General features: G+C 49.9%; 1 long non-coding RNA gene across 2 annotated transcripts in view; it reads right to left on the bottom strand.

Moving 5' to 3' along the window:
- Positions 1 to 15561, bottom strand: part of LOC139235352 (uncharacterized) — a 59070-nt gene extending 43509 nt beyond the window's left edge. For both annotated transcript variants that reach the window (XR_011588462.1, XR_011588461.1), the window contains exons 1-2: positions 15319 to 15561; positions 12720 to 12901 (exon numbers count right to left, since the gene is read on the bottom strand). This is a non-coding gene — a long non-coding RNA (uncharacterized lncRNA). The remainder of the gene's footprint in view (positions 1 to 12719; positions 12902 to 15318) is intronic.
- Between the last annotated feature and the right edge of the window lie 5035 nt (positions 15562 to 20596).

Below are 20596 nucleotides of genomic sequence, written 5' to 3'. Positions count from 1 at the left end.
ATTAAATATTTGGACTTGAAAGTACTGCCCAATAGTTCAGGAACAGATTATAACGACTTAATTCAAGAGTGGTATAGAAACAAACAAGAAAGGGAAGATGGGAAGGGATTCTTGGATAAATTATAAATGGACGTTAGGTATACTGATCATTTTAGCGACAGGGAACTCCCGGCAGGAGGTAGAGGTCCTAAAAGAAGGAAGAGTATGGAAGGGAAATATGGTATGGGAAAGCAGTAATAGTGCAAGGCGGCAAGGAAATTTTATATGCCCAGTAGGCCAAAGTTGTAAAGTAGGGAATTTTACGGCACGATGTGAGGCATGCGGAATGAAGGAAGAAAGAGGGGAATTCCAGTTTATATTGGGGAAAGGGTATCAGTTGTTCATAGAATACCAGGCCGATGTGTGGATGAAGTGTACCCGGAGCACAGGAAAAAACAAGAGATGGGGGTACATAGGAGGGCCGAACGAGAGAAAAGACTTCCTCCGTCATTCATTTACAAGTATGGTAGATGGGCAGCGGATGTTGTGCATGAATAACACCCCGGTGAATGGAGGAGACCCATTCGTGGTAAAATGGTCAGTAAAAGAATCCGGCCACCCAGAAGACCGGGACCCGGGACATTTAAAAAGGATACTGACCACTTGCATCCCAGTGGTAAGATCCCCAGGTGTATTAAATCTAACAATAAGAATTAAATATCCCCCAAAGAAAGAAGATGGTTGCCACACAACCAGTGTTAAGGTATCTTTTGAAAAAGAAAGACCCCAAAGAAAGAAACGGGATGTGTTAGGGACTGTGTTCGGCAGAGTGGGAGCAGGAATAGCAGCATTAAACACTATGGATATTGAGGCCCTACAAAATAAAATCAAGGTCATCGGAGGACTGATAGGGGAAGATATAAAGATCAGAAATGCCTGGGATGAAGGATTACAGCAATTATAGATATCAGGTTACGTCATAAATGAAATGACACTGAGATTGCAGAAATTGGACCGAATGAAATCTGTGTGACAGGAAGCAAATCTGTCTATCTGGATGGAATTCTATATAGGCCCCCCATTAATACATGCGAGAGAGGAGTATACACCTTGTATGACCCTGAAGAAAAAATAACTTATACCTTTGGGCAGTGGCAAAATGTAGAAAAATACCTGTCTGTGCATAGGATTGACCCCCTACCCCCTATAATTAATTTGACCAGACTGCACAATTTGATACGTAATGACAAGCAAATTGAGAAAGCTCTGTCTAAACGAGGCAGAGACATCCACCAATGGCCATACACCACATAGTAATCATGGGGGCAGTTCTGCTTGCGTTTTTGATAATCATTTGTGCAATGTGGATGAAATTGAAAAAATTAATTGGTCAAGTAATGGACCTAGTATCCCGCGTGGAAAGAAAAAGTGTGTTCATAAAAGAAAGGTTAAATCGCATAGAAGAAAATGCCTTGAAATGCGACCCTACCCTGAAGGGTATGAACCCCCTTTTAAACATGAAAAGAATATGAAAGCGTGTTGATCTGGAAAAGATCAACAAGGAGGGAGTTGTGGAAGAAAACAATCCATGTCCTAGGTTACAGGAAGGGTTAAGTTCGCTTTTGCTGATTCTGTAGAATTCACGGAGCTAGAGAAAATTACCGAAACTTATCAGCCTCAAAGAACAGAATGTTGTATATACATGACTGTCTGGTCTTTGCATGAGTTTCCAGATACCTTGTTTATCAGCATAGAGACAGAGAGAAACTATGCAAGAAACAGATAAAGTGTGCCTACCGGGGTGAACTTTGGACTCACAGTTTCGTATGAATAATGCTCATGTATAATAGATACAATGTTTATGTGTGGCGAGTTGCAGATAAAATTCCTGTTTCAACTGTATAAAGATAAACCGAGGTTGCTTGTAAAATTCAGAGTTCTGCCTTGGTGTGGACTAAGCAGGCTCTCCGAGATATTTTGTTAGTTTTAGAAATAAACTTCTCTCGAAGCTCATCTCTGAATGCCTCCGCCTGAGTTAATTTAACTTAGAAATTTCCTCGACATAAACAGAGACAGGGTCTAGTGTAATATAAACCGAGACAGGATCTAGTGTAATATAAACAGGGACAGGGCCTAGTGTAATATAAACAGAGATAGGGTCTAGTGTAATATAAACAGAGACAGGATCCAGTGTAATATAAACAGGGACAGGGCCTAGTGTAATATAAACAGAGATAGGGTCTAGTGTAATATAAACAGAGACAGGGCCCAGTGTAATATAAACAGAGACAGGGCCCAGTGTAATATAAACAGAGACAGGGTCTAGTGTAATATAAACAGAGACAGGGTCCAGTGTAATATAAACAGAGACAGGATCTAGTGGAATATAAAGAGAGACAGGATCTGGTGTAATATAAACAGAGACAGGGTGCAGTGCAATATAAATAGAGACAGGGTCTCGTGTAATATAAACAGAGACAAGGTCTGGTGCACTAATAACTGACACAAGGCCTAGTTTTACATTCGAAACAAGTCTTTAATATTGAAATAATTTTTTGACAATAATAATTGAGAGGTGATAGTGTCACACTAACAGAAGCTTTTAACACTTTAACAATACCAGAAACATTCTCTATAGAATACAAGAGGCACAATCTACGGTTATAATAATAGAGGTGTGCACTCGAACTGGAACTACAGGGGCAGGTTATTTTCAGGTCTAGTGCAACAATTCCAGAGACAGGGTCCGGAGTAATAACAGCAAATGCATGGCCCACTGTGAGAGTAACAAAGACAGTGTTTGATCCAATAATAACAGAGGCAGACTCTCGTGTAATACTGAACACAATGCTGGATCGAGTGTGATGGTCACACAGACAGTGTCTAGTGCAACAAAACAAAGATTGTGTCTCCTCTAATAGTGTGTGCAAGTCAGGGCCTATTGCTATAACCTCATTCACCCATCCCCCTGTGCTCACTGACCTACATTGGCTCCTGGTTAAGCAACGCCTCGATTTTAAAATTCTAATCTTTGTTTCAAAACTCTCCCTGGCCTCGCCCCTCCCTATCTCTGTAAACTCTTACAGCCCCACCACCCTCCGAGTTTCTGCACTCCTCCAAATCTGTCCTTGCACATCCCTGATTTTAATCGCCCCACCATTGGTGGCCGTGTCTTCAGCTGCTGAAGTTCGAAGCTCTGGAATTCCCCCTAAACCTCCACCTCCTCTTTCAAGGTTCTTTTTAAAAACTACCTCTTCAAATCATCCTTTTGGGAATCTGTCCTGATATCTTTCTCTGTGGCTCTGTGTCAAAAATGTTTTCTTATTGATATCGATCGTGTTAAGCACCGTGAGATGTTTCATTGCATTAAAGGCGCTATATTAATGTAAGTTCTGGTTGTTTTCTTGTTGTAACAAATGCTTTGCCGAATGTGTGATAAGAGAGTCAAGGCCCACTGCAGTATGAATGTGTGGGTCAGTGTAATAACACCGGCACGGTCTAGTGTAACGGGAACAGGGAACAGACCCTGTCAGCCTTGGCTCAGTGGTAGCACTCTCGGCCGAGTGAGGGTTCAATTTCCAATCCAGAGCCCGAGCACATCATCTAGGCCCAGACTCCAGGTGTCAGTACAGAGGGAGTGCTGCACTGTCAGAGGTGCCGTCTTTCAGGTGAGACGCTAAACCGATACCCTGTCTAGATTTTAAGTTGGGTGTAAAAGATCCCATGGCCACGATTCAGAGGAAGAACAGGCGGAGTTCATCCCAGTGACCTGGGTAATGTGTATCCCTCAACTTACATCACTGAGAATGGATTGTCTTGTCATCATTACACGGCTGTTTGTGGGATCCTGCTGTGCACAAATAGGCTGCTGCATTTCCTACATTACATCTCCTCCCCAAAACCCCCTCACCCCAACCCCTCCTTCACCCCTACTCTCAAACCCCCCTCACCCCAACCCCTCCTTCACCCCTACTCTCCAACCCCCCTCACCCCATCCCCTCCTTCACCCCTATTCTCTAACCCCCCTCACCCCCGGGCCCCCTCCTTCACCCCTACTCTCCAACCCCCCTTACCCCCGGGCCCCCTCCTTCACCCCTACTCCCGGCTCCTCTTGTGTCTTGAACTGCCTTCACTGTAATGGAAACTGACAATTGGAACCGGTCAGGATTTGAACGATATTTACAACAGATTCGAGATGTTCTGAGAGTCGGTATCTTTCTCTATTCTGCCCACTCGAGGAGTTGGATGACCACCTTTATCCTGTGAAAAAAGAGCTGGAGTATTGGGTCGTGATGTATTCACTAGTTCATCCTGTTGACTCTAAATATTGAGTCTTGTGGTTTCAGACACCAGATAATCAAGCTCAGGACACCAGACTGACTTTAACTGACGTTATTAACAGCAATGCAAACATACAGACAGTATAGTTACCGGATCCGGAGAACAGGGATAGTGGAGTGGGTTCCCAGGGCTCCTCTCCCCAGCTGTGTCTAACAAGCTGTGGTTACACTGGCGATATTTATACTGAACTTGTTTGCTACATTCCAGATCTGACCCTGCTCAAACCATAACCACAAGGATATCGGTGCATGGTTCTGCCTGTGACCACAGGGCTGTGTCACTGTCACACACAGATACCGTTTCCTTGTTTCACATCTCCATACAAACACCATCACTTCACACATCCTCTTTCCACACAATTACAGCCGACATGAGCAAGGACATGAGCCACCTTAAAATACAAAAACATTTCATAATAGCAAAGGTTAAACTGGGATAACTGTTCAGTTATTTTCTGTTCAGGCAAAATGCAGAACAATCCAGCAGCTCACCAGCACCTTTACAGCGTCTCATCGGCCGACAGGCTTTCATTGAGTCGGGGCCGTCGGTGGGAGGGGGGGGGTAGGGGCCGTTGGAGGGGGAGTGGGGGGGCGTGAGGGTCTGGGGGTGGGGGGGGACGTGAGGGTCTGGGGGTGGGGGGGCGTGAGGGTCTGGGGGTGGGGGTACGTGAGGGTCTGGGGGTGGGGGGGCGTGAGGGTCTGGGGGTGGGGGGGCGTGAGGGTCTGGGGGGGCGTGAGGGTCTGGGGGTGGGGGGGACGTGAGGGTCTGGGGGTGGGGGGGCGTGAGGTGGGGGGGGCGTGAGGTTGGGGGGGCGTGAGGGTCTGGGGGTGGGGGGACGTGAGGGTCTGCGGGTGGGGGGGGGGCGTGAGGGTTTGGGGGTGAGGGGGCCTGAGGGTCTGGGGGTGGGGAGGGCGTGTGTTGGGGGGGGCGTGAGGGTCTGGGGGTGGGCATGAGAGTCTGGGGGTGGGGGGACGTGAGGGTCTGGGGGTGGGGGGGGCGTGTGTTGGGGGGGGCGTGAGGGTCTGGGGGTGGGGGGGTGCGTGAGGGTCTGGGGGTGGGGGACGTGAGGTGGGGGGGCGTGAGGGTCTGGGGGTGGGGAGGGCGTGAGGGTCTGGGGGTGGGCATGAGAGTCTGGGGGTGGGCGGGTGCGTGAGTGGTCTCGGAGGATGGGGAGGGGTTTGGGAGGAACCAGCTGGTGCAGGGTCACAGCCCAGCGGGTCAGTGATTGGCTGGTGGATTGGTAAATCTTTTTCTTTTGCTTTTCAGTAGGAAACCTTTGGCATTGTTGTAAGTCGGATCTGCCAGTAAATATATGTGAACTTTATTATCGAAGGAGAGCCAGTTAATTAAATCAGCGGATTGCTGAGTAGTTGCTGGGTGTATTTCTCTAAGGTTTAGAAACATAGAAACATAGAAAATAGGTGCAGGAGCAGGCCATTCAGCCCTTCTAGCCTGCACCGCCATTCAATGAGTTCATGGCTGAACATGAAACTTCAGTACCCCATTCCTGCTTTCTCACCATACCCCTTGATCCCCCGAGTAGTAAGGACTTCATCTAACTCCCTTTTGAATATATTTAGTGAATTGGCCTCAACAACTTTCTGTGGTAGAGAATTCCACAGGTTCACCACTCTCTGGGTGAAGAAGTTTCTCCTCATCTCGGTCCTAAATGGCTTACCCCTTATCCTCAGACTGTGACCCCTGGTTCTGGACTTCCCCAACATTGGGAACATTCTTTCTGCATCTAACCTGTCTAAACCCGTCAGAATTTTAAACGTTTCTATGAGGTCCCCTCTCATTCTTCTGAACTCCAGTGAATACAAGCCCAGTTGATCCAATCTTTCTTGATAGGTCAGTCCCGCCATCCCGGGAATCAGTCTGGTGAACCTTCGCTGCACTCCCTCAATAGCAAGAATGTCCTTCCTCAAGTTAGGAGACCAAAACTGTACACAATACTCCAGGTGTGGCCTCACCAAGGCCCTGTACAACTGTAGCAACACCTCCCTGCCCCTGTATTCAAATCCCCTCGCTATGAAGGCCAACATGCCATTTGCTTTCTTAACCGCCTGCTGTACCTGCATGCTAACCTTCAATGACTGATGTACCATGACACCCAGGTCTCATTGCATCTTCCCTTTTCCTAATCTGTCACCATTCAGATAATAGTCTGTCTCTCTGTTTTTACCACCAAAGTGGATAACTTCACATTTATCCACATTATACTTCATCTGCCATGCATTTGCCCACTCACCTAACCTATCCAAGTCACTCTGCAGCCTAATAGCATCCTCCTCGCAGCTCACACTGCCACCCAACTTAGTATCATCCGCAAATTTGGAGATACTGCATTTAATCCCCTCGTCTAAATCATTAATGTACAATGTAAACAGCTGGGGCCCCAGCACAGAACCTTGCGGCACTCCACTAGTCACTGCCTGCCATTCTGAAAAGTACCCGTTTACTCCTACTCTTTGCTTCCTGTCTGACAACCAGTTCTCAATCCACGTCAGCACACTACCCCCAATCCCATGTGCTTTAACTTTGCACATTAATCTCTTGTGTGGGACCTTGTCGAAAGCCTTCTGAAAGTCCAAATATACCAAATATAGAGTTTAGTTCTACTTGATAGTTGCGAGTGTAACTAGAGGGATGACAGGACAGCTCAGTCCCGTGGATTACACATCCTGTGGCATGTGGGAAATCCCGGAAGCTTCACACAGCCGGGACGACCACATGTGCAGGAGGTGTCTCCAGCTGCACCAACTCCAGCTCCGCGTTTTGGAGCTTGAGCGGCGGCTGGAGTCACTGCGGTGCATCCATGAGACTGAGAGCTCCGGGGATCTCACGTTTCTAGAGGTGGTCACCCCGCAGCTTAAGAATGTGCAGGCAGAGAGGGATTGGGTGACCCCTGGACAGAAGAGGAGGACTAGGCAGGTAGTGCAGGAGTCCCCCGAGTCCATCTCACTCTCCAACTGGTTCTCTGTACTGGTGAGGGCGATGGTGGCTCTGGGGAGTGAGCCAGAGCCAAATCCACGGCACCACGGGTGTCTCAGCTGCACGGGGAGGGGGGGAGGAAAGAAGAATGGAAGATCTATAGTGGGAGGGGATACAATAGTCGGGGAGCAGACAGGTGTTTCTGCAGCCACAGACGTGACTCCAGGATGGTATGTTGCCTCCCTGGTGCCAGAGTCAAGGATGTCACTGAGCAGCTGCAGGGCATTCTGGGGGGAGAGGGTGAACAGCCGGAGGTTGTGGTCCACATCGGGACCAATGACATGGGTAGAGGAAACTAACAATATTCCGATAGTGGATAGTCAAGAGTCTGTAGGGTGGGGGAGGAACGTAACACAATTACAATCACTAAGGAGGTGGTACTCAGTAAGATAATGGGACTGAAGACAGATAAATCCCCTGGACCTGATGGATTACATCCTAGGGTCTTCAGAGAAGTAGCGGCAGGGATTGTGGATGCATTGGTTGTAATTTACCAAAATTCCCTGGATTCTGCGGAGGTTCCAGCAAATTGGAAAATTGCGTATGTAACGCCCCCTTTTTAAAACAGAAGGCAGACAAAAAGCAGGAAACTATCGACCAGTTAGTCTAACATCTGTGGTTGGGAAAATGTTGGAGTCCATTATTAAAATAGCAGTTGTAGGACATTTGGAAAAGCAAAATTCAGTCAGGCAGAGTCAGCATGGATTTATGAAGGGAAGTCATGTTTGACAAATTTGCTGGAGTTATTTAGGATGTAACGAACAGGATGGATAAAGGGGAACCAGTGGATGTGGTGTATTTGAATTCCCAGAAGGCATTTGACAATGTGCCACATAAAAGGTTAGAGAAAAGGGGGGAGGGGGGGGGGGCAAGGCCATGGAGAGTTTGAAACCAAAGATTAGAATTTTAAAATCGAGGCGTTGCTTAACCAGGAGCCAATGTAGGTCAGTGAGCACAGGGGCATGGGTGAATGAGGTTATAGCAATAGGCCCCGACTTGCACACACATTTGAGGAGACCCAATCTTGGTTTTGTTGCACTAGACACTGTCTGTGTGACCATCACACTCGATCCAGCATTGTGTTCAGTATTACACTAGAGTCTGCCACTGTTATTATTGGATCAAACACTGTCTTTGTTACTCTCACAGTGGGCCATACATTTGCTGTTATTACTCCGGACCCTGTCTCTGGAATTGTTACATTAGACCTGAAAATAACCTGTCCCTGTCGTTCCAGTTCTAGTGCACACCTCTATTATTATAACTGTAGATCGTGTCTCTGTTGTATTCTATAGCGTATGTTTCTGGTGTTGTTAAAGTGTTAAAGGCTTCTGTTAGAGGGGATAGTGTCACACTTTGTTATTATTGCAAAAACGCTGTTTCAATTATTAAATACTTGTTTATAGTGTAAAACTAGGCCTTGTCTCGGTTTGTGTTACGCCGAACCCTGTCTCCGTTTGTGTTACGCCGAACCCTGTCTCCGTTTGTGTTACGCCGGACTCTGGGTCTTTTGTGCTGCCCAATAGTGTGTGCCCAGGCTGGAACCGGGGTGCAAACACGGGGCCTGCGGGCTGTGATTCGGTGTGTGTGTAACGGATGGTGCGGAGTGTTGTCTCTCGAGCCTGATCCCGCGCTCGGGCTGTGTGACCCCCCCCCCGGGGTTTATTAACGCAGGGAACCATTTGTTCTGCACTTTCCTGATGGACAGGTGACAAGCCCCGCCCCCTCTAAGCCCGAATCATTCCATGCGGGTGGTGCCGAGAAACAGGACTGGGGTTAGGCACTTCGGCTGGGGGAGGCATATACTGGGACTGGGGTAAGGCACTTCGGCTGGGGGAGGCATATACTGGGACTGGGGCAAGGCACTTCGGCTGGGGGAGGCATATACTGGGACTGGGGTTAGGCACTTCGGCTGGGGGAGTCATGCTTGAGCATGGGGTTTCAGAGCTTGAGTAGCAGCGAGTGTCACTGCATCCGCGAGGCTGAGAGCTACGTGGATAGCACCTTTCAGGGAGTCGTCACCTCGCAGCATAAGAGTGTGCAGGCAGAGAGGGAATGGGTGACTGCCCAGACAGACATTGAGGACCAGGCAGGTAGTGCAGGACACCTCTCAGTGCATCTCACTCTCTGTACTGGTGGTTCCTCAGAGAGTACAGCCAGAGCCAAGTTCAAGGCATCATGGGTGGCTCAACTGTAAAGGGGGGGTCAGTGGGAAGAGGAAGGTGAGAGATACGGAGGGGTGTCGGGCTGGAGGAGGTTAGAGAGATAGAGAGGTGTGTAGATGCTGGAGGAGGTTAGAGGGATAGGGAGGGTGTAAAAGCTGAAGGAGGTTACAGAGGGGGAGGGGTCTAGTGCTGGAGGAGGTTACAGAGATAGGGAGAAGTGTAGAACCTGCAGGAGGTTAGAGATAGGGCGGGGTTTAGGGCTGGAGGAGATTACAGAGATAGGGAGGGATGTAGGGGCTGGAGGTTACAGAGATAGGGAGGGGTTTAGGGCTGGAGAAGCTTTGAGAGATCAGGATGAGTTTAAGGGCTGGAGGAGGTTAAAGATAGAGATGTTTGTAGGGTCTGGAGGAGGTTACAGAGATAGGGAGGATTGTAGGGCTGCAGCTGGTTACGGAGATAGGGAGGTGTGCAGTGCTGGATGAGGTTACAGAGATAAGAAGAGGCTGGAGGAGATTGCAGAGATAGGGAAGGTTCTGGTATTGGAGGTGGTTATGGAGATAGGGAGGGGTGGAGGACTGGAGGAGATAACAGAGATAGGGAAAGGTGTAGGGGCTGTAGGTTACAGAGATAGGGAAGGGTGTAAGGGCTGTAGGTTACAGAGAGAAGAAGGGGTGTAGGAGCTGGACGAAGTTACAGAGATAGGGAGGGGTTTCGGGGCAGGACGAGGTTAGAGATAGGGAGGAGTGAAGGGGATGGAGGAGCTTACAGAGATAAGGAGAAGTGTAGGGCTGGAGGAGGTTACAGAGATAGGGAGGTGTGTAGGGGCTGGAGGAGGTTGCAGAGATTGGGAGGGGTGTAGGGGCTGGAGGAGGTTGCAGATTTTGGGAGGGGTGTAGGGGCTCGAGGAGGTTACAGAGAAAGTTGGGTTGTCGGGCTGGATCTGGTTACGGAGATAGAGAGGGGTGTAGGGGCTGGAGGAGGTTCCAGCGAAAGGGAGGGGTGTAGGGGCTGGAGGAAATTCGAGATAGGGATGGGGTCAGGGCTGGAGGAGGTTAGAGATAAGGAGGGGTGTAGGGTTGGAGGAGGTTACAGAAATAAGCAGGTGCTGGAGAAGGTTGCAGAGATATGGAGGGGTGTCGGGGCTGGAGGAGGGTAGAGAGATATGGATTGTGTAGGGCGGGAGGAGGTTCGAGAGATATGGAGGAGTGTCGGGCTGGAGGAGGTTAGAATGATATGGAGGAGTGTAGGGCTGGAAGAGCTTACAGATATAGGGAGGCTTGTAGGGGCTGGAGGTTGTTACAAGGATAGGGAGGGTTGTCGGGGCTGGAGGTGGTTGCAGAGATTGGGAGCGTTGTGCGGGCTCGAGGAGGTAAGAGATAGGGAGTGGTGTAGGGGCTGGAGGAGGTTACACGGATAGGAAGAGGTGTAGTGCTGAAGGAGCTTACAGATAAAGGGAGGGGTGTAGGGGCTGGAGGAGGTTACAGAGATAGGGAGGGTGTAGGGGCTGGAAGAGACAACAGAGATAGGGAGGGTTGTAGAGGTTGAAGGAGGTTCCATAGATACGGAAGGCTGTAGGGCTAGAGAAGGTTACAGAGATAAGTAGGGGTGTGGGGGCTGGAGGTGACAGAGAAAGGGAGGGTTGTAGGAACAGTAGGTGTTTACGGAGATAGGGAGGGGTGTTGGGCCTGGAGGAGATTAGAGGTAGGGAGAGATTTAGGGCTGGAGGAGGTGATAGACATAGGGAGGGGTTTAGGGGCTGGAGTTGCTTAGAGATAGAGAGAGGTCTAGTGCTGGAGGAGGTTACAGAGATAGGGAGCTGTGCAGGTGCTGAAGGTTACAGCGATTGGGACGGGTGTCGGGGCTGGAGGAGGTTAGAGAGATGTGGAGGTGTATTGCACTGGAGGAGTATACAGATGGGGAGGGGTGGAGGAGATTGCAGAGATAGCGAGGGGTGCAGGGTCTGGAGGAAGTTAGAGATAGGGAGGGGTGTAGGGTCTGGAGGAGGTTACAGATTTAGGGAGGGGTGTAGGGTCTGGAGGAGGTTACAGAGATAGGGAGGAGTGTAGGGGCTGGAGGAGGTTACAGAGATAGGGAGGGGTGTAGGGGCAGGGGGAGGTTAGAGAGATAGCAAGGGGTGTAGGGCTGGAGGAGGTTACAGAGATAGGGAGGTGTGTAGGGGCTGGATGATGTTACAGAGATAGGGAGGTGTGTAGGGGCTGGAGGAGGTTTAGAGAGATAGGGAGGGATGTAGGGCTGGGGCTTTGGGGCTGGAGGAGGTTTAGAGAGATAGGGAGGGGTGCAGGGCTGGAGGAGCTTAGAGATAGGGAGGGTTGTAGGGCTAAGGAGGTTACAGAGATAGGGAGGGGTGTATGGCTGGAAGGGGTTACAGAGATAGGGAGGTGTATAGGGGCTGGAGGAGGTTACAGAGATGGGGAGGGGCTGGCGGAGGTTACAGAGATGGGGAGTGGAGGGGAGTGGAGGGGAGTGGAGGGGAGTGGAGGGGAGTGGAGGGGAGTGGAGGGGAGTGGAGGGGAGTGGAGGGGAGTGGAGGGGAGTGGAGGGGAGTGGAGGGGAGTGGGATTTGAACAGGAGGCTGAGAATTTTTAAATCAGCGCCTCGCTGGGGCCGAGGAGGGGGGGAGAAGTGCAGGAACACAACCCCCTCACTACCTACCCTGCACTAACCCCCATCATCTGTTACATCACCTGGAGTTCCAGCGACACTCCTCCCCCTCTCTCTCGGTATTTATCCACTCACTGCCTCACTCAAAGCTTATCTCCCATTGACAGTCCGTGCGAGTGCCCTCGTTGTCCCAGAATTGCTCCTCGTGGACAGCGACTGACCTTCCCCGTGCCTCCGCCGCCCTCCTCCTGTTCCGTGACGGCCAACAAATTCAGGTTGTGTTCCAGTCATCAAGCGAGAGATCGGGAGTGGTGGTGTATAAATTAAAACACGTGGCAGCCGGAGGAAGGGGCTTGGGGGGGCCGTGTCCGGCCCGTGGGCCGTATGTTTGACACCCCTGAGCTACACTGTCAAGCCCAGTAAGAATTTTCTATGTGGAAAAGGGGAAATGAATGACCTTTAAATACCTGGTCCACTTGGCACTGAAGTGTCTGAAACTCATAATAGGAACTCCAGGGAAAGAAAATACTGACAAATGTTGAACTGTTTTGTTGACAAAAGAAATCTCAATTTAACTTTAAAAGATGAATTGTTTAACAGAGGTTCACACAGACTCACCTGATAGGCCGACTCAGGATCCACCCCTCAAGCACCACAATTGGTTGCAGAACACGCTGCTCCCTGGGCCCTCCGGCCTCTTTTCCTGTTGGTTCCCAGGGCAATCAATCACCACTCGCCAACATTACACTGCCACATTAAGTTGAGGGGCTCGAAGGGAAAAATAAAATGAGGCCGTGAATCTAAGAAAAGAAATAAAATACGAAAAGCGTGATTAAATAAACAAGGAGGCAATATAAACTAAAGAGTGCAATCCTAAAGTGGGTGCATGAACAGTGAGACCTGCGGGTATATGTGGACAAATCGCTGAAGGTGACAGGACAGGTTGAGAAAGCAGTTAAAAAAAACTTACAGGATCCTGGGCATCACAGAGTACAAAAGCAAGGAGGTTATGATGAACGTGTTCAAACATTGGTTCGGCCTCAACTGGAACATTGTGTCCAATTCTGGGCACCACACATTAGGATGTGAAGGCCTGAGAGAGGGTGCAGAAAAGATTGACAAGAATGATTCACGAGATGAGGGACTTCAGTTCCGTGGATTGACTGGAGAAGCTGGGATTGTTCCCCTTGGAGCAGAGAAGGTTGAGAGGAGAATTGATCGAGGTGTTCAAAATCATGAGGGGTGTGGACAGAGTAGATAGAGAGATACTGTTCCCACTGGCAGAAGGGTAGAGAATCAGAGGAGATGGATTTAAGGTGAATGGCAAAAGAACCAAAGGTCACATCAGAAAAATCTATTTTACGCAGAGTGGCTAGGATCCGGAATGCACGGCCTGAAAGGATGGTGGAGGCAGACTCAATCACAGCTTTCTAAAAAAAAGGAAGTTGGATAAGTATTTGAAAAAAAACATTTGCAGGGCCGGGGGAAAGGGAGGGGAGCAGGCAAGGGTACGACGGGCCGAATGGCCTTCCGTGCTGTAACCATTCTCTGATTGTGTGAGCAGAACCACTCTGTTCCCTGACTCAATCTAAAGCCTTCCTGATTGTGAGCATCTCTGTTAAACCTGCCCTGCACCTTCACTGCTCCAAGGAGAACCACCCCAAATGCTGCAGCCATCATCTTATTGAATGGCGGCAGGCTCGAGGGGCCAAAGGGCCGACTCATCTCCTATTTCTGATGTTCTCATGTATTCATGTCACTGGTCCCCATCCTGCACCTGCTCCCTGCAGTAAGATGGCCGCCGCGCATACTCCCTGACCTGCAGCGGGACAATGGAAAGTATTGTGACATCGAGGAAGCCACGCTCACCGTGGTGGGCGGCCCCGTGCTGCCCAAAGATGGCGGCCGAACTCCCGGCAATCCCCGACAGTAACCAAGGCCCGTCCCTGCCAGAAGGTGCCCCACAGACGCCACCCAAATCTCACCGCCCGCGCGTGTCCGTGAGTCCTCAGGGAGGCTGGGCGCACTGCCCGGGCTGCTCATCCGTCCTCCGCTGGGGGGGGCAAAACCTCGCCCGTCCGCAGCTAATCTCCCACAATAGGCTGTCCCTACGCCTGCGCACAACTCCGCCCCGCCTCACATGGGCACCGAGCTCAAAGGCTGCGAGCGGAGCCCACCAACAAACCCCCCAACCGCAACACTCAGCCCGCAGCCAATGGCGAGGCAACACGGGGCACTAGCTCACCCAGCGCGCTGCTCCGCGCCAATCAGTGGCGGGGGGCGGGGTCGCGGCACCAATCAATCACTGGTCCCTGAAGGTACGGACTCTGGCTGGGTTCAGTTCCACACTAACTGGTTCCCCTCCCCTGAAGGTACTGACTCTGGCTGGGTTCAGTTCCACACTCACTGGTTCCCCTCCCCTGAAGGTACTGACTCTGGCTGGGTTCAGTTCTACACTCACTGGTTCCCCTCCCCTGAAGGTACTGACTCTGGCTGGGTTCAGTTCTACACTCACTGGTTCCCCTCCCTTGAAGGTACTGACTCTGGCTGGGTTCAGTTCTACGCTCACTGGTTCCCCTCCCCTGACGGTACTGACTCTGGCTGGGTTCAGTTCTACACTCACTGGTTCCCCTCCCCTGAAGGTGCTGACTCTGGCTGGGTTCAGTTCTACACTCACTGGTTCCCCTCCCCTGAAGGTGCTGACTCTGGCTGGGTTCAGTTCTACACTCACTGGTTCCCCTCCCCTGAAGATACTGACTCTGGCTGGGTTCAGTTCTACACTCACTGGTTCCCCTCCCCTGAAGGTACTGACTCTGGCTGGGTTCAGTTCTACACTCACTGGTTCCCCTCCCCTGAAGGTACTGACTCTGGCTGGGTTCAGTTCTACACTCACTGGTTCCCCTCCCCTGAAGGTACTGACTCTGGCTGGGTTCAGTTCTACACTCACTGGTTCCCCTCCCCTGAAGGTACTGACTCTGGCTGGGTTCAGTTCTACACTCACTGGTTCCCCTCCCCTGAAGGTACTGACTCTGGCTGGGTTCAGTTCTACACTCACTGGTTCCCCTCCCCTGAAGGTACTGACTCTGGCTGGGTTCAGTTCTACACTCACTGGTTCCCCTCCCCTGAAGGTACTGACTCTGGCTGGGTTCAGTTCTACACTGACATCTTTCACTTTGTTCCTGCACCAAGATGGCCGCGCATGCGCTGTGCTACTCACTGAATCAAGATGGCGGAACGCGGAACCTGCCTTCCTGTACAAAGATGGCCGCCGTTAGCCTGGGCCTGTGACCTGGAGAAAGCCCCGAAGCTGCAACCGCCGATATTCCGGTTATAATTCCGGGCTTGCGGCGGGCACCGGTTGTTTATGAAGCCTCCCCCGCTCCCCGCTGGTCCCTTACTCCGCTCCGTCCCGCTGAAAAAGAGAATTCTGAGGAGACTGTCCAAAACACGTCTGCTCCGCCATTACACGTACCGCGCATGCTCCAAACACAACCTTGACCCGCGCCTGCGCACTGAGCTCCTGTAGTCTGGGAGCGGCACATTGTCCCCCGCGGGGCACGCTGGGTACATAAGACCATGAGGAATCGGAGCAGGAGTGGGCCAGATACTGCACGGGTTATATACAGCGTAAAGCTCCCTCTGTACTGTCCTAAACAATCCCAGGGCAGGTACAGCACGGGTTAGTTACAATTTAAAGCTTGCTGTACGCTGACTCATCAAACACTCCCAGGGCAGGTACAGCACATGTTAAATACACAGTGAGGGTCCCTGCACACTGTCCCACCAGGTATTCCCAGGGCATGTACAGCACGGGTTTGATACAGAATACAGCTCCCTCTGCACTGTCCCAAGAAACAATCACAGGGGAGGTACAGCACAACTATTTTGTTGTTGACCTGCAAAACAAATGCCCCCTGATTAAAGGGAGGGGGCACGAAAACCAACAAAATAAACTCATTAAACTTTGGATGGTAAATTTAAATCAAATTAAAATTTGGTTGCTCGAGGTGACGATGCACTCCAGTCCCTCCGGTGCCGACCTCTTACAGAAGGCCGAAAGTGTACCGGTAGCAGGTACACCAGGGGTTTGATACAGAGTGAAGCTCCCTCTACACTGTCCCATCAAACACTCCCAGGGCAAGTACAGCATAATTTAAATGCAGGGTAAATGTCTTTCTAAACAGCCAACCAAAAATTCACAGGACAAGCACAACACAGGTTAGGTACACGTTATCATCATCATAGGCAGTCCCTTGAAATTAAGGAAGACTTGCTTCCACTCTAAAGGTGAGTTCTTAGCTGACTAAACATTCCAATACGGAATTACAGTCTCTGTCACAGGTGGGACAGCCAGTCATTGAAGGAAAGGGTGGGTGGGTCTGGATTGCCGCATGCTCCTCTGCTTGGTTTCTGCATGCTCTCAGCGATGAGACTCGTGGTGCTCAGCACCCTCCCGGATGCACTTGCTCCACTTAGGGCGGAATTTGGCCAGGGATTCCCAGGTATCAGTGGGGATGCTGCATTTTATCAAGGACGCTTTGAAGGTGTCCTTGAAATGTTTCCTCTGATCACCTTGGGCTCACTTGCCATGTAGGAGTTCTGAGCAGAATGCTTGCTTTGGGAGTCTTGTGTCAGCCATGTGAACAATGTGGCGAGCCAGGGTATCCTTGGAGGTGGAGCACGCCGTGTCCACAAGAGATGGACACTGCAGAGATTGGAGTGCATCATTTCAAGAGAGAACAGAATTTTTATTAAAATTAATTTGATTTGATTTGACAAAGGTTCCTTTTATGTTGAATTATTAAGTTGTGTTTTTGGTGCCCTCAATACAAAAAACAAGGGGGCACTTTAATGAAAGTTTCTTGAGTGTGACCTCCCCTTTAATCAGGGGGGCACTTGATTATTGTTCTACTTAAAATAGTTGTGAACAATGTGGCCCACCCAATGGAGCTGGTCGAGTGTGGTCAGTGCTTCGATGCTGAGGATGTTGGCCTGATCGAGGAAACACTGGGACTCGTTTGATGAAAATGATCAGGAGATCCAAGAGCTAATAAATCGCAAGCGCAGCGCATTTCTGAGCCTAAAACAACAACCCAACTCGGGACCAGCAAAGCAGCATTACAGGTGGCTTAAGGCCGAGGTCCAAGAAAAAACCTGTGACCTAAAGCATAGATGGTGGGTGCAGAAATCACAGGAGGTTCAGCAGCTGGCTGACAGCCATGATGTGTGAGGATCCTTCACCGCAGTCAAGGCCACCTACAGCCCAGCCACCCAAGGCACCACCCCACTGTTGGCCAAGAACGGGGAAACACTCATTAAGGCCACCGAGGCAGTCAGGACCCGCTGGAAGGAGCACTTCGAAGATCTCCTTAACCGAGACTCTGCCTTTGACTCGAGTGTCCTCGACTCCAACCCACAGCATGCTATCCACCACCATCTTAGCAAAACCCCAGCCCTGTACGAGGTAGAAAAGGCCATCCGCCAGCTCAAGACCAACAAGGCAATGGGAGTGGATGAAATAAGTGGATGAGGCACGAAAGTATGGCGGAGAGGCACTATTGGCACAAATGCATCACCTCATCTCTCTCATCTGGAAGAAGGAGGTCATGCCTGGAGATCTCAGAGATGCAGTAATCGTGACCATCTTTTACAAAGGGGACATGTCCAACTGCGGCAATTACAGATGATTCACCCTGGAAATGCCATCGCTTGAATCCTACTCAACCGTCTTCTCCCTGTGGCTGAGGAGCTCCTCCCGGAGTCACAGTGTGGATTTCATCCTCTACAGAGTATAACGGACATGAGTAGGTACACATTAAGGATCTCAATACATTCTCCCACCAGACACTTGTAGGGAAGGTACAGCATGGCTTAGATACAGAGTAAAGCTCCCTCTATACTGTTCCATCAGACGTTCCCAGGGCAAGTACAGCACAGGTTAGACACAGACTACACCTCCCTCTGACTTGTCCAGCCATTCCAGGGCAGATACAGCATCAGTTCGATACAGAGAAAATCTCCCTCTATACTGTTCTGCCGGACATTCCCAGGGCAGGTACAGCACTGGTTAGATATAGAGTTAAGCTCCCCTTACACTGTCCCATCAACCATTCCCAGGGCAGGTACCACCAAACTCATGGTCTTCAGGGCTGTAGTAATACCCGCCCTCCTGTATGACTCAGAGGAATGGACCATGTACAGTAGTCACCTCAAGTCGCTGGAGATATATCACTAATGATGTCTCCGCTTGATCCTGCAAATCCCCTGGGAGGACTGGCACAGCAACATCAGCGTCCTTGTCCAGCCTAATGTCCCCAGCATTGAAGCACTGACCACACTTGATCAGCTCCGCTGGGCAGGCCGCATAGTTCGTATGCCAGACACGAGACTCCCAAAGCAAGTGCTCTATGTGGAGCTCCTTCACAACAAATGAGCCAAAGGCGGGCAGCGGAAACATTACAAGGACACCCTCAAAGCCTCCCTGATACAGTGCAACATCCCCACTGACACCTGGGAGTCCCTGACCAAAGACTGCCCTAAGTGGAGACAGTGAATCCGGGAGGACGCTGAGCACTTCGAGTCTCAATGTCGAGAGCATGCAGAAATTAAGCACAGGCAGTGGAAGGAGCATACGGCAAAGCAGTTCCACCCACCCCTTCTCTCAATGACTATCTGTCCAACCTGTGACAGAGTCTGTGGCTCTCATATTGGACTGGTCAGCCACCAAATAACTCACTTCAGGAGTGGAAGCAAGTCTTCCTTCTATTTTTCCTCGATTCCGAGGAACTGCCTATGATGATGATGATGACAACACAGGTTAAATGCAGAGTAAAGCTCCCTCTACACTGTCTCACCAGACATTCCCAGGTCGGTACAGCGTGGGTTATTAAAGGTTAAATCTCACTCTAGCCTGCCCAAAACACTCCCAGGGTAGGTACAGCATAGGTTAGATACAGCGTTAATCTCCCTCTACACTGTCCGATCAAACATTCGCACAACAGACACAGCACGGGTTAGTCAGAGAGCAAAGCTCTCCATATACTGATCCATCAAACACTCCCATCGCAGGTACAGCACGAGTTAGATACTGAGTAAAGCTCACTCTACACTGTCCCATCAAACAGACCCAGGGAAGGAACAACACAGGTTAGATACAGAGTAATACTCACTCTACACTGTCCCATCAAACACTACGAGGGAAGATACAGCATGGATTAGATAAGAGAGAAAAGCTTGCTCTACACTATCCCATCAAAAACTGCCAGAGCAGGTACAGCATGGGTTCGACAGAAAGGTTTAGGCTGGGTTTTCCAGAACTTGGGACCTGGGCAACAGAAGGCACCGTCACCAATTATAATCAGGGATGCTCAGGAAGACAGATATCACATGGGTGGGGGACAGGATGGTGGTTGTGGGGCTGGAGGAATTTACAGAGCTAGGGAGGGATGACGCCATGGAGTGCTTTAAAAATATTAGAATTTTCAAATCAAGGCGTTGCTTAACTAGAAGCCAATGTAGGTCAGTGAGGACAGGGGTGATGGGTGAGCTGGACTTGGTGCGAGTTAGGGCATGGGCAGCCGAATTTTTGATTAACTCTAGTTTATCTAGAGTCGAATGTGGGAGGAGTGCGTTGGAATAGTCAAGTCCAGAAGTAACAAAAGCATTGATGAGGGCTTCAGCAGTGGATGAGCTGAGGCAAGAGCGGAGACGGATGATGTTACAGAGATTGAAATAGGCAGTCTTAATTATGCCGTGGATATCTGGTTAAAAAACCTATTTCAGGGTTAAGTATGACACCAAGGTTGCAAACAGTCTGGTTCAGGCTCAGACAGAAGTTGGGGAGAGGGACAGAGTCTGTGGCTAGGGAACGGAGTTTGTGGCAATGACAATTACAAATATCAGTATATTTGACAGGCCATCACGTGCAAAATGTGTGGATGAGTTTGTAAAATTCAATCGGTTACAAAAACAGGTTACAGAAAGTAACGGATTTCGAACCTTATGCAAGATGGTTCAATAAAGGGGTGGTTCAAAGGATTTCAGTTGAGTTTAAACTGACACACTGCAGTTAAGTCTACTACAACTACAACTCGTACTCAAATGGAACAAGTTTGGGGTTTGATAGAAGGCGAACTAGGTGAGAAATGGCATAAGTTAGATTAAGAAAAAGCACTAAAATGGAACAGTCAGTAACAGAACATCAATTAGTCTCCTCTGATCATCGAGGAATCAAATATTCGACACACTGTGTTTGAAACAAAGATAATTTATTCAACATTTATACACAATATTAATCTCCAGCTCAGGTATAGTGGTTATTAAGATCATCAGAAACAAAGTAGAGCTGCCGGAGTGAACATGTTTCAGTGCCCAATGCAATCACAGTAAATCATGTTCTATTTACAAATGCAGCCTTTCTCCTCAGCCCATTCAAAACTGAGATAAGGAGAAATGTCTTCTCTCAGAGGGTGTAAATCTGTGGAATTCTCTGCCCC

The sequence above is a fragment of the Pristiophorus japonicus genome, chromosome 23 (genome assembly GCF_044704955.1).
Source record: "Pristiophorus japonicus isolate sPriJap1 chromosome 23, sPriJap1.hap1, whole genome shotgun sequence".
NCBI classification, from domain to species: Eukaryota; Metazoa; Chordata; class Chondrichthyes; family Pristiophoridae; genus Pristiophorus; species Pristiophorus japonicus.
Note: the sequence above shows the minus strand (reverse complement) of the source record. Positions and strands in the feature narration are given on the sequence as shown.